A 21,343-nucleotide genomic window follows, 5' to 3' on the forward strand; every position below is an offset into this window, starting at 1 on the left:
TTAAAGAAATTACATTTATAGTACCCGCTTGAACTTGATGACTAGAGCATATAACTACTGCGTTATAACGATTTAAATCACTACTAATTAATTGGTATAAATAGAATTTATAATAGCAACATTATGACATATTATTTTCATTTGCAAGGTTCTGTACGTAGTTTAAATGAATCAATTTACAATTTTCAAATTTTCTTTACTAATATTTATTATAAAAATTTCATAACCTTTCGATCTGACAAATAGATGTTTGGGACTCATTTCTTTCTTCAAACTATATCTGTGAAAACTTCATAATAATAACTATTGCTCCTTTTCGCGTATGGGAAAAATAATGCTGAAGCCAGTGTTTTGATAATAGCATTTGTTGTTTTCGAAGTGGACATAGCGTTTGCTTATACTGGACACAAAACGATGATTTGCACTGTTAGGAGATGTTAAAGCAGAATCAAAGGGATTTATTCCGTCGGTATGGGATAGTGCATGGCCTATGGATACACCTATATGATCCATAAACATATATTGTATGAAACAAGTCAACTGAACTAATGAAAGCAGATTAAAATACAAAACGGGCATGATGGCAAAATGGAAAAAGTGTGGGAAATAATGTATCACTCTTGAAAAAGTGACGTTGTTGCATGAAATCGAATATTTATTTAATAAATGACGTCTTCCTTCCTTCTTTTGTCCTCGAAGGTTTATTATGTGATTTATTAAAGCATAGCCTCAGTATGTCCTTGTTGTTATATATGGTTAAGTATTGTTCTTTTATAAATACATATTTCATCTTTATGATAGTATTTATAACGGACAATCGAATAATTTTATCTTCTCGACCTATTTGCTGGAACCACCTAAGAATAGAAGAGTTGCTCATCCATCATGCGATATCGATTAAAGCAAATGATAAGAAAAATATCTGCTAAATACAGTCTTCACGAATTTTTGTAAGGGGTAATCAAGCCTTTTCATGTTGTGCACTTAATTTATGGTGTCTTATCAATACAAACTATCAGTACTAACAATTTCTGTTAAAACCCATCGATTGCTATCATACCAATCTCTCTTGATCTCGGTCGAATACAATTCTATATCATCAAATATTCTCAGATGATTAGGGGACTACCAACTGTCCCGAAATTGTAGTTTCCTTCAGCTTTACTTGCTATAATCGCTCATTGTGAATATTAATCTATAAGTTTCCGGTAACTACGACTTCAGGAGTTTATTCTACACTGATATCTTAATTAAATAAAAATTATCCATTTATCAAAAGTTTGCAGTATTTTGATTATGCTAAAATTGAACGGGTGAAAATACGAAGTATGTAACAACTGTTAAACAAGCTAATCTAACTGTTAAATTCTGTACATATCTCAAGATAAAATTTTAAAAGTTTTCCATTTGGTATAATTATTTAATTAAGTTAATAGAAATGCGAATTAAGGAAGGTTCAAAACTGAATGTTTGACATTAATTACTTTTGTTGTTCGATTTGTTTTTGAAGAAATCTGCTGTCTAACCCCATCAAACATTTATGGTAATACTACTACTGATATCCCAATTGTTAGTATTGGTTTCAATGATTTAAAAATGGTGATTTGGATCTTAATGACAAAGAAAAAAGAAGGAGAACCAAACAAGATCGGAAACAATGAATTGCAAGTTTTATTGGAAGAAAAACCAGTTCAAACTCTCAAAGAACTCTCAGATAGTTCAGCAAGTAATTAATCATGTTTTGCTGTATTTATTTATGATTTGGATCGCCTATAGTAATCTCAAGCAAAGAGTCATTGGTGACTCCTGGAGAACCATCCACATCAACACCAATATTCATGATAATAAAATATTGCCTAGTATATGTATAACAAATACAAAATCAGTTGCAGCTCTAATGGGTAGTTATATTGCACCCATCGTACTCACCAGACATAGCAACTCCATTTTCAAAATGAAAAAATGATCAGAATATATGTAAACATCTGATATTAACTAGTAATTCAGCAAGCATGTTAGAGCTACTATACATAATACAAAAATCACATATAACAAAAGGTAATGATGTCTAATAGTAAGTAACTTCTACTGCATCCTTTGTAATTCCTTCTGAAAATTCTACTATAAATATATATTCCCTTCTCTTTAGACTATGCCGAACGTATTTCGTGTCTCTACCGTTACATTAACGCAGAACATATCGACGTATCAATGCACTCATGACATTTAATGTCTATTACTATATTTGTCGGTCATTTTTCCCTATACTATCGATTCATGTCGTACCGTGTCGTGTCGGTCACGTATACGATGTCCTTTAACTGGCGTTGTCCCGCAAAGCACGCAAATCACAACAAACGTTTTCTCCGTAATTACGACGGTAGACCGTTCCAGGATCGGGCGTTTTTTCACCCTCGCTTCACCTTAGATTAAAATCGCGAGGGAACCGATCCGATTAGATTGAATTACAGCCCCAGAGGCGACGCCACCGTTTCACGTTTTGCGTACCGCACCGGGAATTTTGACGGTTTCCTTGGGGATATTAATTGGAAATAACGGCGGTCAGAAAGGAGGATTAAGGTTTAGTTTAGAGTTACGTGAAACCGTTTTATTGTTTTCCTCGAACGATTAAAGATACACTAAGGTGCAGAAGTTTGGAAATACGCTGGAATTTTTAGTTGGCATGAATGAAGGAATGTTGCAATAAATCTTTAACATATTGGTATCGGAATTACAGCCATAATGTATAACAATAATTAACAAAATGTCCCTTATTTTGAAAAAAGGCTGACCCACTTTTTTGGTCTTTTATAACCACAAAGGTTAATACACCGCCATTTATCGATAATTTAGAATTGGCGGTTTTAGTTATTGCTTTTATATCGAATATATAACTATTAATTTATAGTTAGGTGTAAAGGTCTGCATTATACTCTTTTATCTAAATCTAAATAAACAACAAAGCCGGAACACAAGTTTGTTGTAATGTTACCGAAACGCAATCGGCGCTTGACAGCGCCTCAATTATCACTACTCTAAATGAAAGACGCGAAAAGTTAGCTTCAAATACAATGGTAAGGTTGTCTGCAAAATACTGTACGCTGGCCTGAGAAAATGCGTAGCAGTAAAAAAAACGAGATTAACTCGTTAAATGAAAGAATACTCCATAAGTGAATAAAATATTTTTACAAGAAAAATCGACTTACCGTGTAGCCGGTACCATGCCCAGTTATATTAAATTAGCTTTGTTTTGTTCCTTTTTAATTTTGTGTTTATGACATAAATTTATATTATTATTTTTGTATTCTTTGAGGGCTCGACCCGGAGTTAAAACTGATTTTTATTTAATTATTACAACAGTTACGTTGAAACGTTTTTTTTTGTGTTAAAAGTCTAAGTTTGATTATATTTTACATTTTAGTAAATTCCTTATTTATATATTGAAGTAGGTTCAATTTTTTTTATAAAAATATTTTATTTTTTCTCTTTTTGGTGTTAGATATTTACTCAATAATCTACGCAGTTATTTTATTAGGTATTGCAATTGATAGCTTAAGTAAAATTACAGCCCGTATGAGGAAAAATAGGAATAAAGAAATTATGATTGAAAATAAGGAATATTTCAGGCACAGGGGCCCGCTACCTAGTCTAGGTGATTTGACAAATGTTCCAACCAAACTAGAACAAAAAAGTGGCTACTCTGATGGGAATCGCACTCGCGACCTCTACGTGTGACCTTAGGGTTTTAACTACTATACCATAGAAACAGTTCCCTACCATTTTTCTACGACTTCTCATTTGATATGGTTAGTGCTTAAAAGGCAAACTGAATGGTTTTATATTGAACCACTTCCGCTTTTTCATCACATCAATTCAGCAATAACATTATACACAAATATCTGATTATTTTAGATAAAAAATATGTGAAAACATTTTTCCCTCTATGATACCGGGACATAATGGAATCTAATCGATATCTTTAGACAATCAGATTCTAAACAAGGTGATTGATAGTACTACACGGCTATGAAGATTAGTATTAAGTCCATAAACATGTCCAAAAGTATATATAATGAACAACTTCAATTTGAATATAATCGTATCGTATCGTCAGATTAAAGTAATGTCCAACAGTAGAATCATACGATCTTAGTTACATTTTCCTTCTCCGACAAGTGCAATCAAAATGAAAACCAAATCAAGTCAAAGTTTCTACAGCTTGACTAACTCCTATTACTTCATCAGTGGTTCTCATTTATAACTATTTCATTTTACCTTCATAAAAATTTATATAATCATACTACGCAAATACTTAATTATCATAACACTCATATCAAAATAAATAAAACAAAATAGATTATAACATAGGCATTAATTCTGAACCGCAGTTATCTTGTGTATTAACTAACGATTTAAACAATAATCGGAATCCATCACGTATTCTATTCATTAGCAATATATCTGGAAATATACATTACAACAGGTGCATGTTTAACATCACTGATTAACTAGAAACCGTATTACACATATTGCCCTAAACATGGACCTAAACAAACTAATTGGAGATTAATTAACTCAGTGCAATTAAGCGGTTGTACGTAGTCATCATGTCGAAATAGAAACACAAATATATACTTTTTCTAGTTACAATTATCATTCGATAATTAATTGTGCGACAGCGGTTTTTTTCTTTTAATGTTCGGATAAATATACCATGTAGAGTAAAAATAAAACAAGACCGATGTTATACTATGGATTCTCCATCGGACTGAAGAACTCCTAAAATATATTCATCCCGCTAATTCCACCTGACCAACAAAATTTTGAATCCTTTTTTATTTTGTGAAATATTTCAAAACTAGTGTTGATCGACTGTTAACAGTTCAGATTTAGTCAGAGGCGCATTTTAGCAGAATTTCTTCTCTTTTACACATTTTCTGTACGTTAAAAATAAGTTTTGTAGGCATACATTTTATCGCTAGCATAGTCGCTATACGCCTGTATAAAAATTATGTATGCTTAAAATATTGAATAAGGTAATGCAGTAAAAGTCCCATAAATTATCTTGTGGTAGGAAACTCGACATGTTTAACACTATAAAAAAAAGTTTCATTTTAGAACTTTGTATGTTTGAAATATCCCTTACAATTTATATCATAATAATGCTCTAAGGTATTATATACTATTGTAACATAACATATAATGATTATATCGTATTATAAAGTATGTTCCACATTCTAGAGACATTAGATCTTTACCTACATATATAAAAATGAATCGTTGTTCGTTAGTCTCGCTAAAACTCGATAACGGCTAGACCGATTTGGATAATTTTGGTCTTGAATTATTTGTGGAAGTCCAGGGAAGGTTTGAAAGGTGAATAAATATGAAAATGCTCGAAATTAACTAAAAACAACAATTTTGTTTTTTCTTTGATATCGAGGATAGAACCCGACAACCTACGGGCGCGAGAACTTTCTTAACTTCGGTGATCCTTTGTGATGGTGACATTTCATATTATGTGCTCTTTTTTGTTGTTGATTTTTTGTGATAGTGACATTTTACAGCTAAGTGCGCGAGAACTTTTCTCACTTTGATTAATTACAATTTACGATGCCGATGAGAAGACGACCTGACTTAGGTCGTCGCGGTCAATCAAATGTGCGAAGAGCTACCTCTCGTGCTAACAGCACTGATGACCAGAGTGAAACAGATCAAGAAAGTTGAGTTGAGAGAATGACAATGAAGTAAATAGGCTTAGAATGAAACGAGTTCGTGCACATCAAACGCAACAACAGCGAGCACAACATAATGAAATTGGGCGATTCGGCAGACACAGTGATCCTGGAACGGGCTACATTCTCCTATGATGCGACAATAGATTATTGTGCCGACAAATCGGTAACAATTGGGGAAATGACAATAATTTATAAATATTGCAAGGCGTTAAAGCTCAGTGGTTAATCTACCAGATTATGTTGTGCTGGAGAAAAAGCAAAATTGCCACAATTGATCCCACCACCAGATCATTTACGCTCCTTAGTTTCGGGGATTGGAAATGATTCTAAGCACTTCTTAGCCAACATTCGGAAATATAACAGCTGTTTCCAGATGACATCATTTGGCGCTACACATATTATACAGGACAATTTTATGCCCACCTTCCCACAGTTGATTCAAAATTGCATGCAGTAGTTACCAAACACATGATACATGGACCTTGCGGAGCTTTCAACTACAATTCACCCTGTACGGTTGACGGCAAGTGTTCCAAGCGATACCCAAGAGACCTGATTGCTGGAACCATAACGGGAAATAATCTATACCCATTGTATCAGTTGCGGACAATGGGCGATCGGTATTTGTGAAGGTAAGATGACAAAATATTGATGTAGACAATCGTTGGATTGTGCCATACTCGCCAATATTATCCAAAGCTTTTGAGACTCACATCAATGTGGAATATTGTAACTCTGTGAAGTCGAAAAAGTATATATGTATGTTAACAAAGGTAGCGATATGGCCATCTTCGCTGTAACCAACGCAAATGACACAGTACCAGATGGGTCGCTATGTAAGTGTAACGAAGCAATTTGGCGTATCTTTTCATTTGCGATCCATGAAAGACACCCTACAGTAGTTCATTTAGAAAATGGTCAGGAGGAAAAAAGTCGAAGAATCGACATTGTCGAGGCTCTCAATACGACCATTCAGAATGTTCTTCCGGGCAGTTGGTTTCCTTCAAATCAGTCGACACCATTATGAATCAGGACGACGTAGTCAACTATCCCAGGGAGTTTTTAAATTCACTGGAATTGCCTAGATTACCACCTCAAAATTTGCAGTTAAAAGTAGTATCACTTGTCATCATGCTGCGTAATATGAATCAACGTCGACTGTGCAATGGAACAAGACTAGCTGTGAAAAAGATGATGAATAACGTCATTGAGGCAACAATCATAAAGGGAAAATACAAAGGAGAGGATGTCTTGATCCCGCGTATACCGATGATTCCAACGGATTTACCATTCGATTTTAAACGTTTACAATTTCTAGTACGTCTGTCCTTTGCGATGGCCATAAATAAATCTAAAAGGCCAGTCGTTGGAAGTGTGCGGAATCAACTTGGAGTTCCCTGTTTCGCGCATGGAAAATTGTAAGTCGCGTGTTCGCGCGTCGGAAAACCGTCATCTTTGTTTATTTACGCACCACAAAATAAAACAAAAAATATAGTTTATCGGAAAGCTTTAAATTGATTAACAAATTGTATCATAACTGTGGTGTCTGTAAATATCTAATTGAAATCTTATAAATAGCCAGTATTTCAGGAAAATTCTGATTGTTAAGTATGAAACATTATGTGTAATTAATCGAAAATTCATTAATACCGAGCATTTTTTTATTAATTACGGATTATTAGGTCTTTTATTTATCGATTGAGGCTGTACGAAGTCTGCCGGGTCAGCCAGCATTAATATAAAATTGTATGTTTATGTATTAGTGTTATTCTAATTCTTGGTTATGGTAATTAATTGGTATTCTTAAATCAATTTATAACAAGCAAATACCTTTAACAGAAGGCATCAGAAAATCAGTAGGAGAAACTATTATTTATATAATCTAAACTAAGTTATATTTATAACAAAAATATCCAACACGTATTGAATATGTCTACAAGTAATAACATCATCAACTGTTGAAGTAACATCACTACTTTTATATAACTGTGTAGAATCAGTGGGTTACCCATTTTTTAAAATAATCTATCGAATTTATATTGTTTTCTAGTCTATTTCTTTTATTAAAATATATACTTTTGGGTTCTTTTTATACACGTTAGAAATTCCTTATGTTTTTTTGAAGGTTTCAAAGGTAATGTTACAATTAAAATTGAGATTTAAATAAATAAATTTTAATAAATAATCTTCTAGTTAGAACGTTAAGTGGAACCTTCTAGTTTCAATGATGATTCAATAAAACAATAAATATTAAATATCCGAGTGGTCACTGAAATTTTAAAATAATAATGTTCCAGTGGGAACAAAAATAGTATATCATCGTAATCTACAGCGTCAACAATCACTGTCCTATATTTTTAACTAACACCACTAAACACCTTTACTATGTTTCTTTAATAAACAGAATATTTTAAAAATATATCTTCACAGAAATGGAGAGATCGCTCAACTATTTTGGATATTGCATTAATATGCATTGAAACAAGTCGTACGAGGGTTAGCCGAAAAGTAACGCATCCATGTTTGTACATTATGAAGAAAAAAGTCAATTAATACATGTGCGTTTAGACGGGTGGGAACTAAGCAATACAAGACCAAGAAGTAGTTATGTATATGGCAAAATTGCAAGCAAACAATGTTATAAATAATTATGCATTGAATTATTAGTGTTTCTTGACTATTACACTTTAATATTATTTATTATTCTGCTATTATGCTTCTTATGTTGTGTTATTTAAATATTACTTAACGGTACCAGAAATCTTAATTAAAAATTAGTGAATTATGCTATATCCTCATCTTTTTTTATTTATTATAATATATATATATATATATATATATATATATATATATATATATATATATATATATATATATATACCGTAGTATTGTACAGTAGTGTATATATACAGCCGAACATAGGACCTCCTCCTTTTTCGAAGTCGGTCGGTCGGAAATACTATTTGCGAGCAAACGAAACCCTCTCCAAAAAAAAACCTACTGAAAATCGGTCGGCAGCGGTAACCAGTAACTTGCGTGAGTCATACTTTGAAGTACAATTGACATTCGCCAAGCGGTAATTCTCTTTACTGTTCTCTCGGTTATTTATTCTAATGGCTGCGAAAGGTGCGGCGAGATCGAGGCGCAGACCCGCGCTAAAGGCCAAAAGACAATTTTAGAACGACGACAGTTTTAAATATAATTCGTCGATGCTGATGCTGAACTTTACACCGCTCTGGTGTTAATTTGTCCGTCGAGGGATTTTCCGCTTAATCAGCTCCCGATGGAAAAACTACAGTCGTTTTCCTATTGTTGTATGGATCGCTAGGATATTTTGTGCTTTATTTTGAGTACTGCCTTCAAATGTTTAAATATAGCCATAGAGAAATAGATATTTAACTTCATAGGAAATTTTGCCGAAATGTTTCGTGACGTCCAACATGTAGATGTCGCTATGTTTAACATATTACTTGTTTTATTCGCCATGCTAAGAGCTGCGACGGAATCTGATTGGTTTATTTCGTTCTATAGTTTGTTTGAGAACATATAACGTTTACACATTAAATTATTATTTCATTTTATTACTATATACAAGTCGGTAGTTGAAATGCATTCTCGTTCTAGGAAGTGTTCTAGTGAGGAAATGCATCATCGTTTTCCGTTAAAAAAACGATCTTTAAGAAATGCATTAAAGATCCTAAACTGGTCGGGTTAAACATGAAACAGATTTATGATCGTTACCATGTGAGACATTTTGGTGATACATTTAAACTTTACTTTAAGTACTTATGAACAATTTAGTAATGGTGGAAATAATACCACGAGCCCAGAATATGTACAAATGGAAGTGGATCAAAATCAAAATTATATAGAAGGTAAATTGAAGGAGTCAGTCACATTTCTGTTTCATAATTGTTACCATTAATTTCTAAACTGTCACTATAAACTGTTACTATATTTGTAGTGCCCATTTCCATCGTTCCAGGCTCACAACTAGGGTGTTCGAAGCAAGTATCGTCAACATTTGAACAAACTCCAGAAAGTAATGGTAAAATTTGTATTCATTCAGCCAGTATCCCCCCTTCTGCTCATTCTTACTGTTAATTACTTGACTCTATAACTTCAGTCCAGATGTTCCTATAAGAGCAAACAAAGTTTTACGTTGTACCGTAGTGTACATCCCAGGTTATGTCATCTCATGTAAAACTTTTTTAAAAATAGATTAGGTGTGATTTTTGTTTATATACAATTATAAATAAATCAGTAGACCCAGAAATTGAGACTGATTTTATAGAGGCAAGATAATATCTCCTGCCCCAGACTCTAACAAAATTGTTTTATTATACTGTCGGCAGGCCTTTGAGCTATGTCTTATTTTATTCAGCGATTTTGCCACGTCGATAATATAACAAAATTTCTGTCAAATGTTTACAAAAAGTATATTTAAAACCCTTCAATTGTACATTGCATAATGATCTTTCGGATAAAATATTAAAAGTACTAACGGAGAGAATTAGGAGATAATTTTGATTTGCAATACACCAAAGTTTTTTGCTTATGGTTTTATATATATGTATATAATATTTATATTTTATATATAGATATATTTATTTTTATATTATATTTATATTTTATAGATAAATTTACATTATAAATTTTTATTTATTGTTATAGATTATATTTATATTTATTTATTTTTAAATATTATATTTATATGAATATTTAATTGAATTTAATTTAATAAATATATTTCAGAAAAAAAATGTTTTTTATATAAATTTCATTGGTCAATTAAACATGACGTCAAGGCTGTCACGTGCCAAACATTACTAATGAGCCAATCAAATGTCTTCACAATAAAATATTTTTCATACAGGGGCCTATAATGGAGATTTAAATTGACCAATCAAATTACTTGAATGGCCCATTATGGCTCCCTCTGGATGTTGAGCAAAGCAAAACTATGCGCCAGAGTCTCCTATTGAGTTGCATTTCAATTACTCTATGAATATAGCCTTTTAAACGCTTATTTTTTTATTATATAATTATTCCATTGTTACTAGTCGTTTCCCACTAATCTATAACTTGTCTTTATGATAACTTAAATCTAGGTATATAACTAAGAGGATCCATCAGCTCTATCTCAGTCTCTGATGAAATAATGTTTATACATGTCACTGCTGTATTTTTTATTACTTGCACTTCACTGCACAACACTACACAAGATCAGATGGTTTGATTATTTTGGGTACGTGTCCTGTTCTGGTGGTATCCAAAAGTTGCAATACTTCAATATTCTCATCTCATAAATCATCAATATATATTCTCTCTTCTCGAATATATTCATGTCTCAATATTATGAGAATGGAATCTTTCTTCATGGTTCCCTTGCAATTTTCTTGATTTCTTGGCTCGGTAGCTTCCGATGTAGGTAGTCCTGTAGTATTTGGGTACGCCCACAATACTTCTCAGGATTTTGTTTTGAAAAATTTGTATTTTGCTTATGTTACACTTTGCAGAACTTTCCCATAATTGAACTCCGTATGTCCATATAGGTTTCAGCATTTGCTTATATAATAGTAATTTATTATGTACTGATAATTGTGATTTTCTTCCAAAAAAAAATGAGTTAAAACTTATTGAGTTACCATAATATTGATAATAATGATTGGCAACATATAAAAGATCGTGATATTATCCTTTAAAATGACTATGAATTAATTTTAAACGGTATCCAACCGGATACACTTTGTAAATCTATATAGGCACAAAAGTGTATCATTAAGTTTTTATTATACCATTTTATTATTAATTTTACTTGTACATGCAACTTTTTCTTAGTCTTGTAAATTTCGAATTACAAGACAATAAAACATAATTTACGATTATGTGTTTTATTCAGTTAAAATAAAGCACTACTACGAGAATAAAAATGGTAGCTTAAGGATATACAAAACCATCATGGATATTTATTGCAATTTATGCGTTCAAATGGAGTATTAAGAGAAACAAGATCGTTATACAAATAGAGTGACTTTCTTATAACACTTAATTGAAGAACTGAGTTAAAAGTAATCGCTGAATATTTTATCAAACAACTATCGCCACATTTCTGTAGTTAATTTTATAACAGCAATCACATAGACGGAAGCACAAAACTCTCCGTTATATAAAATCAATACCATAGAAATATCGTCAATAAAGATATATAGATCTGTCTCCGTACATATTTATTCTCATCCAACGCGACAAGTGTTGGCGGGTAGCCAAAAATGACTATATTAATAAATTACCTTTGAAACCAAATTTCCTTGAAAACTATTTGAAAAATTACTACGAATAGGAAAGGCTACAAAACAATAACTGGAAATGGGCGATAAAAAATTAAATTATAAATAGTTATGCTGACAAAAGTGTTCTTTATTATTTAAAAAATAGTCATAGTAAATTAAGCATATTTATTATCCATGTAGAAATTCCATGAAATTGAACTATAGAAATAACCATAGAAATTGACTATCGACTGTTTAGTAACTGACTACTTTTCACTATCGACTGTTTCAGTCGTGTACTTTTAGATACTATTTTTGGTTCTACTAGTTTCATTCGACTGATTTTTAACGTTCTGGCTCTGTCGTCCTAGCCGCGACCTTGACAAAATTGTACCCAATTTATGCTCACATAGATTTACATGTAATATATATAGTTTTATGATTTTTTTTTAATATAGCAGCATTTTGGAACGATATTTTTCAAGATTGTTAATATAATAGGGTAAAAAGATTAAAATTGCGAACGATAAATAGTAAAATACTTTTGACTATTTTTATGGCAATAATAGGTAATAGTTCGATTACTCTCTCAATTTTTGTTAAAAAATATTTCCGTTCAATAATAAATAAAGAATTTACTTTATTTAAAAAAGCTCTAGTAGTTACTGTGCGATCATTTTTAGTTATGTCATGAATTAGTTTTTTTTCTATGATTAGGTATATGTTTAATTTATACTTGGTTATTGTACATCTTTAGATTTTAGGTTTTGTTTAAGTTTATTGTATCGTCTATATTTATTATAGTATATTATTTGAAAATAGCAATTAACATATTAAAATACGATAAAACATTTGTGGGGTATTACTCATTCCATAGAAAAATTCCATTCCTATTTACAGATCCACAGAACATTCTAATATAAAAGTAATTCTACTTCCTCTAAAATGAAATTATTAATTACATGTTAATAGCATTCAGTAATTACTTTTTTCCTTTTCTTCTTTAAAGTTAGTACGAGAAGGAATATGTACATTTCCGTCTCGCTTATACTACCGTTGGAAAATATAAGAACATATAAAATTAACGGTTCCAAACAATTATCTCCATCCTTTCATCTCTCACAATTTATACCATAAAGGGTTCAGTCTTCTTCATCTGATATCACGTATTGAATAAAACAGTCGAACCCTGCATTTGACGGAAAATAGTAATTACTAGTCACTCACTGAGATCCTAACTTCAAAAAATATTGGCATCCGAATCAATAGATACCTACAGTTTACTATATGAATATAACACAGGCGTAATAACTGATTCTAAATTACACCTACAAAGCAGACTTAATGAAATTGACACTAAAAGCCAAAACAGTTGATTAAAAATAAACAAAAAGAAGATAAGTGATGAAAGTAAGCAATATAGCAATATAAGCGAAATCAATATCAAACTAAATCTGAGACTAAAACAACTACAGAATTTTAAATATTTTGAAGCAATAATGAACAACTGAATCACGAATTGGAAAAAGTCAGTTAGCTGATAAAACCTTAAACAAAAAGCACAAATTAAGAACATATATCAAAAACTGTTGTAGTGTATGATGTAGAAACTCTTCAAATATGGTTATATGGGCTTAATAATACCAAAGTTTAGGAACAGCTTAAGAGTAACCACTGAAAGAAAATGCGGATATCTAAAACATGTAGCAAGGAACAACAAATACCACTTACGAATCATCTAGGAAGGAAAAATAGATAGACGACCTGGCAGAAATAATTGGACATATGCATGGATAACATCAACTTGATAGAAGCACAAATTCCACATGGTGTAAAAAATAGAAGAAGTAAATGAGTTTCAAATAAGGAAGGGTATAGCAAATTATCCAAATCATCGAGTCACTTGATTATTTCACCTTTTCATACGACCCTATGAAGCAATATTTACTTGAACGTATAATTTTGGACGAAATTTTATATTTATGAAAATCTTAAAATTTTAAATCTATATAATGAACATGAATAATTTGTAGTGTTCTTACAAAACGTTACAAGATGTTATAAGATGAGTAATTACAGGCTCTGAGGAATCAAATACTAGGAAGGTGACTTCAACTTGTATTAACCAAATACATCTTGGATAATTTTACTCTAATATTGCCAAAAAGGACATTTTGTGGACAATTGTTGCGAGTGGTGAAAATTATACTTCGAATTATACATCGACTGCAGGACGATGCAGCTAACAATCTAATAAACTGACCAAAGATCTTATTTAGAAAAGGTAACTGACTCAGATAGGCAGCAGGCAAGTAGTCAACCTGTTTAAAATTGTGATAGGAAGTTTTACCAGATTTAGCCTTATCCAACTTCCATTTCCTCAGTCGATGCATTCTATCATTGTGAATGACGCAGGTTTAAGAATGAAATGAAATGACAGTGAAGCTCTATTATGTAAGGTGACACATAGAGTAATAAAATATTTCATACAATGATCTGTATTTTTATGAATGCGACAAAAATGTTGGTGTAATGTTGTCCGACAACCCTCCACCGACCTTCGCGGTGGCTAATAATTCATGTAACTTTATATAACACATGTTTTTTCCGCACTTCGTCGACCAAGTAGTTGAGCAACGCAGATTTTTCCAATATAACGTCTCGTAACGTATCGGCATCGTATCTAATTACGAATTGAACGCGGGCCTTTTTCTATCCGGTTTTATGGTGGCACAACCGGAGTTTTTCGTCGTCATTAAGCGTTCGGTTGTAATTTTCGAACGATTTAGAGCCTTTTTCGTTGTTCGCGGCACACTTTTACGCTTACAGGCACATTTCGACCGTAGTGGTGCTTACATAAGTAATGTGGCGTTAAACTTTAATGATGTATAAAATACACAAATGGATTAAATGGCCATTTAATATAATTAATCGTGCATGTATAAAAAATCATACATATACGTCCATTTTCCTTCACTCCACCTGCTTTTATAAAAAAAAATGTAATTCGTATATTCCTAAAATGTTAAAAATGTTTGACTCTCGGTTTTACGCAGTGTCTCATATAATGATCGTCCACTAATCCACAGAGAAGGGATTACGGCTTTCGGTCTCTGTCTCTCATATAGAAGAAATTAAAAATTATAACTTTAGATTATCTGATTTTCATTAGAAGTTTAAAAACCCACTTTCTACAGCGCATTAGCTATATACTATATTTTACTCAATAATTATTGATATACTACTGCAAATTTCGATGATAGGTTAAATTGGAAACATGATGTTAGACAAAAAGCAAAGCAGATTAGTCTCACAGTCAAGCAACTGTACTGCTTAGTTGGAAGATGCTCTAAAATTGACCTAAAATCAAAGATATTGGTTTATCAGTCTATCATAAGGCCAATTTGGACCCATGGTGTGCAAATATGGGGTTGCGCTAAAACATCATACCAACTAATAATCCAATGCACCCAAAACAAAGTTCTACGATTAATTATCCATTTTTATCGCTACGTAACCAATGAAGAGCTGCACGATGACCTCAAAATCAAATGTATATACGAAGTGAACCAAGATTTCGCCTTAAAACATGAAATAAGGTTGCTAAATCATAGCAACGTGGAAGCAATACAGCTATTGGCTACAATACAGCTATGCAAGAAATCAGACGATTGAAACAAGCCAAACCATACAAACATGTTTAGTGTATATGTGTATTTTTAACTTTAGCTTAAATAGTTTAGTTTTATTTTAATTAGGAATATACATACTGATGTATTAATCCCATACATGCCTTGCATATGTATTAATGCTGTACAACAGAACAACATATCTAATGTAAAATGTTATTAATAAAAATATATTACTGCAAACCAATACAAACATTACCGTTATTATTAGAAAGAAAAGAGTCCTTTAAGAAAAATAAAGATCCTACATTGCAAAGATTTCCAGATCAATTAAAATATGACAATACACTGACATGATGAACTCTGACTATACTCCATAAGAGAATATGTATTTTACCATACTTATTGACGATATCGGATATTATTATGCAATATAGATATGGATATTATTATGCAAAAATTACTTAATTTTGCGTTCAATACGATGCTATACATTTCTTGGGGTATTTGATTTGGCTGATCCAGATGCTGAATGAATGTCTCGAGCATGTTTCCTGGTATATTTCGCATTGCAATGCCATACCGCTTGAAAACTCACGAAGAAAAAACTTGCTATTGTAAATCTTAATGGCATCCAGTGAATTTATGGGTCAGAAGCATACACTTCTTTAAGATGTGAGGAAATGTTAGGATCCAGACTAAAATTTGAGTCTTATCAAGCGATTGTTCTGTAAGATCGTTCTATAAGATTCAGAAGCTTACAAATTGCTACAGAGTTAGCTTGAGGTTCTACAAATTCTACATACTCTCCAAGAAATTAATCAGAAATTCTTAAGAATTCAATTCACTCGATGAAATCGAATGTGAGAATCAGTACGCAACGGATTGAACATATTTGTGGATTGAAAGAGTAACGAATCGCAGGTTCATGTGGCAAAATCGATCTTTTGATCGACCTTTTTATCGACTATAGAAAGCGATCTGAAAAATAGAAGACCATCATTGTCATCCACGGCCAGAACGGTTGCGGTCGATCCTCAAAAAATGGCAAGATTATGTGAAGAAGTCCTGCAGAGCCAACAACAGTGTATTGGTTGAAAAGCAAACACACTCTCTGAGCACCAGCTATGCCTTAATGATGATGAAATAATTCATTCATATCATTGAAAATTTAGAGTCCGTGATCACAGTTACACAAAAATCTAAAATTTTCAAATTATAGACCCAATAAACCTCTTCATCATGACATTGATGGAGTTTATCTCATTTTACGTAAGATCTTCTAAAGATGCTTCCTTAAACCAATCAGATAATATTATTAAGATAACCGTAAAGGGTAAATGAATCTTCATAGGGGATTCTGTGACTAACAGAATGTTGATAAAAATCCTTTCATATTAGATGATTTTTTAAAAATGCTTTTAGTCAAAAATAGTCACGGAAATAATATTATTTCCACAAGTCTTGTGTTAAGAAACTATGGATATAAATAGAAATGTATTTAATAATACATAAGAACGCGATATATATTATTACGCGCGAAAATTAAATTATATGCACCATTGATAAAACCACTAATATAGCTGACAAATAAATCGCCGCCTATATTTGTCACCATTTATTTCATCAGTGACCATCATTAGATCGGCTAAATATAAATTCTACCAAAAGTGTTTTATTAATCAACATGTTTAACACATGGCATCAGGTCTTCCTAGAATCGGGGTGAGACATTTCTGCGGAATTGTGACACAAACATAGTTGGAAGGTATCAAATGCCAAAACGCTTAAAATACCATATTGTGTCGCACCATATGCCTAAATAACGAACAAAAACAAACCTATACTTATACCGCCGAAAAAATATAGGTCATCTGTATACCGACTGATTTTTTTAAATATCTTGATTTCACTTGGCTTGATTTAAACTTATCATACATCAAAAAAATTTTTTTTTAATGTATCATTGTCAATCAAGGTTCCTCAATCAAATTATTTTAGTTACTATTTATTAAGCATTAACATCAAGGATTAAATAGTATTATGAGTAGCTTTATGAAAATATCTTAGAAAGTAAAATATTGCCTCATGTTCTGCGATTGAAACATATTTGAAAATAAATTCGTAGAGTATAGTGATATATATTTTATAAAGAAGCTGTCTAGAATCATAATACATATTGAATCAGTGACACTTTAGTGTCACTTGATTGTCAATCAAGGTTCTTCAATTAATTTTTTTTAGTTACTATTTATTAAGTATTATAACATCAAAGATTAAATATTTTTAGGAGTAGCTTAATGAAAATATTTTAGAAAGTAAAATATTGCCTCATGTTCTGCGATTGAAACATATTTGAAAATAAATTCGTAGAGTATAGTGATATATATTTTATAAAGAAGCTGTCTAGAATCATAATACATATTGAATCAGTGACACTTTAGTGTCACTTGATTGTCAATCAAGGTTCTTCAATTAATTTGTTTTAGTTACTATTTATTAAGTATTAACATCAAAGATTAAATATTTTTAGGAGTAGCTTAATGAAAATATCTTAGAAAGTAAAATATTACCTCATGTCCTGCGACTGAAACATATTTGAAAATTAATTCGTAAACTGTAGCGATATATATCTTATAAAGATGTTGTCTAGAATCATAAAACAGGTACAGATTGAATAGATGACACTTTATTGTCACTCGTAACAAACTGACAGTTTGGTGTTACCATCAATCGTTCTTAAATGACAATACTTTCAGTTACGGGATGTTTAAACCGCAAATAGTATCCCGTTTATTTGACACGGTTTACTTTTTGGTTAAAATTAACATTGCAAAGTAACATGCTGCAGAATTTCAATGAGTGATGTATTGAACTTTTTTTATTATTCTTTCTCCAGTACAAATATGTACAGCAACTATTGAGAAAAAAAACTAATTAGAAATAACAAATATATGAAGGTACACAGACACAGAAAATATTATTTTAAAATTATAAAAAACTACAGAGCCTACATATGAGAAGATGTCTTTAGATTTCTTTAAATCTTTGACGTAATATCCACTATATTACAAACTGAATCAAAATGTTTCATCTTTTTTAATCCTATGTTGGGTTGATATTGGTAAGATTACTTCTTTATTCATGTTCGAAGCTAATTCTAATTGCTAACAACTCCTTGAAAGGCAAATAATAATCTCGTTAACTAAGGTGTATATACTTTAACTTACTTATTAGCTAAAAATACTTTTTTCATTTTCCCTTTAGCATGGACCTCCCAGCTAAGTAGCTCATTTACATTAATTTATGTCAAGATATATTTCCGCATTTGTATTAAAATATGAGCTTTATTTATATTGTTTATCTTGCTATAAACCTTGACCTTATTCAATTTGGTTCAGTTAACTAATTACCTGCTGATCATATTCAATATACATATATATATATATATATATATATATATATATATATATATATATATATATATATATATATATATATATATATATGAAAAACTTGATATATGAAAGAACTTGATAAGGAAAAACATCCAGGTGTCAGTTATGCAAAAAATACCCAACGGTTGAGATGCAACGATTCTTTTAGAAATTATCAACATTGTCTTTAAACTAGTTACTAAAAATATTTCAACGATTGCATTACAACAATTAAATACTTTTAATATCCGGCAAAGTCGTGTACCAACCTGTACAATGAAACGAAGGCTTAAATAGTCACGCCCTGTAAAAGCACCAAAATAAATGTGTCACTTTTCCCAGCTCGATCTTAACGTCAAGGCCATCATCGGTCAGCGATTGAAAAATCAGACGCGTTTCCATTAGTGTTGGTCATAATCGATATGATGGAAAAAATTATTTTAAATTATCAAATTATAATTTCATTATTTAGATTATATTAAAATCCAATGAATCTAAAACAAATGAAGTCCATCTGTAATCGATCTATTAAATAATTTATAATCGAACAACACAAGTTTCCATTATTACCGACATCTAAGCTACGAACAATTAGCCAAAATCGTCGTGTTTTTTCGCGTTTCTTAAGTGTTTATTACGTATACACGGAGAAATATTTACTAACCTGTCTTATCAACCAATTGATTAGATAAAAACATTAGACGTCGACAACACAAATTTGCCAACGCGTTAGAAACTGATTGAAAATCCTTGACAGTCGATAGATATTGTTATTTGCTCGGCGTTTAAAGGTTTTTTAGATTGTCCTAATCTATTTTGTTTAAAGCCTGTGTCACCTGAAACTGACTACATATTACACTATAGGGAGTGTAGAATAGAAAAGTAGATAAACATTGTAATGATATTCCAGCTCAAAAGCCGATTTTTATATCCATACAAAAATAAAGAAAATTAATATTATCAGTATTAGTAAATTTAATTAAACTAATTATAATAAAAAAATAGCAAGATTTAAAATTGTAGTGTTGTTGATTATGAATTTCAGTCGCAGAGACAAATCGTTATCAAAGCATAACAGGTCAATTGAAAAGTCCACGGCTTACCATAGTACAACAAATTTTACTACATAATTCCATTCAGTGGTGATACACTGATTATAGCGAGCCTCCAACTTTACCATATACCATTACCATATACCATTTTTGTAGTACGATTTGTCCTTCAAAATAGACTTCAGTTTCGTCGATCACCTCTTCATTCGACGAAAAATTTCTTCCCAGCGAGCATTCTTTTGAGATCTGACGACGGAAAATAGTCCCTGGGTGCCAGATCTGGAGAATACGGTGCATGGATGGATTTTTGCCATCGTTTTCATTGACTTGTGTAATGGACAAGGTGCATTGCCTTGGTAAAACAGCACCTTGTTTTTCTTTAAATGCGGCCGTTTTTCGACGAATCGGATGACTGTCGATTGGTCTTCGCAGTGAAATGATGGAGCCATGTTTCATCCATTGTCACATATCGACGCAAAAACTCGAGTTAATAACGCTTGATCAGCTTCAAACACTGCTCCGAATCATCAACTCGACGTTGTTTTTGATCGCGCGGCACCTACTTTGCACAGAGCTTTCTCTTACCCAAATATTCGTGAATGATATGATGTACACGTTCAGTTGATATGTTTAGAGTGTCTGCTATTTCATTCAGGTTCATGACGGCCATTCAAAATCATTTTGTGGATTTTTTTTATGTTTCCGTCGGTAACAACTTCTTTTGAACGTCCACTGCATTCACCGTCTTCGGTGCTCATTTCACCACGTCTAAACTTAGCATACCTTGATGGTTGATTTTTCTGAGGCAGTATCCGGAAACATCATCAAGACATCAAGCCAAGTTTTTGCTTCAACTATATTTTTTCCCTTCAAAAAACAATATTTTATCAACACGCGAAATTCCTTTTTATCAATTTTTTTCACAACAAAAGTTGCTTAACTTAAAATGTTATAATTCACAAAGTAATGATCTTTTGAGGGACAGGGCTAACTAAAAAACATATGGATTTAATTCTATTAGCGCCATCTATGTGTCAGGCCGGGGACTTTTCCATTGGCCTGTTATAATCCGTTGCATAAAGTTAGCCGTCTTCAGAACATATAAAAAGATGGGACCATAATCGTGTTTTTTCATCATGGTAATGAGCTTTTTCAAACAGCATCGTTTTCCATTAAAAAATTTAACTCATAGCATTCAGTAAATTGTCCTATCCT

General features: G+C 31.8%; 1 protein-coding gene and 1 long non-coding RNA gene across 6 annotated transcripts in view; one reads left to right on the plus strand and one right to left on the minus strand.

Moving 5' to 3' along the window:
• scalloped (TEA domain transcription factor 1 homolog scalloped) overlaps positions 1–21,343 on the minus strand; it is a 249,560-nt gene that overhangs the window by 164,552 nt on the left and 63,665 nt on the right. The gene's annotated exons all lie outside the window — the stretch shown is intronic.
• On the plus strand, positions 9,446–9,980 carry LOC143194197 (uncharacterized). Its single transcript, XR_013005212.1, has 2 exons — positions 9,446–9,613; positions 9,703–9,980. It is a non-coding gene; the product is annotated as an uncharacterized LOC143194197 (long non-coding RNA).

This window comes from Rhynchophorus ferrugineus, unplaced genomic scaffold (assembly GCF_030347505.1).
Source record: "Rhynchophorus ferrugineus isolate W39M unplaced genomic scaffold, kcgeb_rfMv2 rfM1, whole genome shotgun sequence".
Taxonomy (NCBI): domain Eukaryota; kingdom Metazoa; phylum Arthropoda; class Insecta; order Coleoptera; family Curculionidae; genus Rhynchophorus; species Rhynchophorus ferrugineus.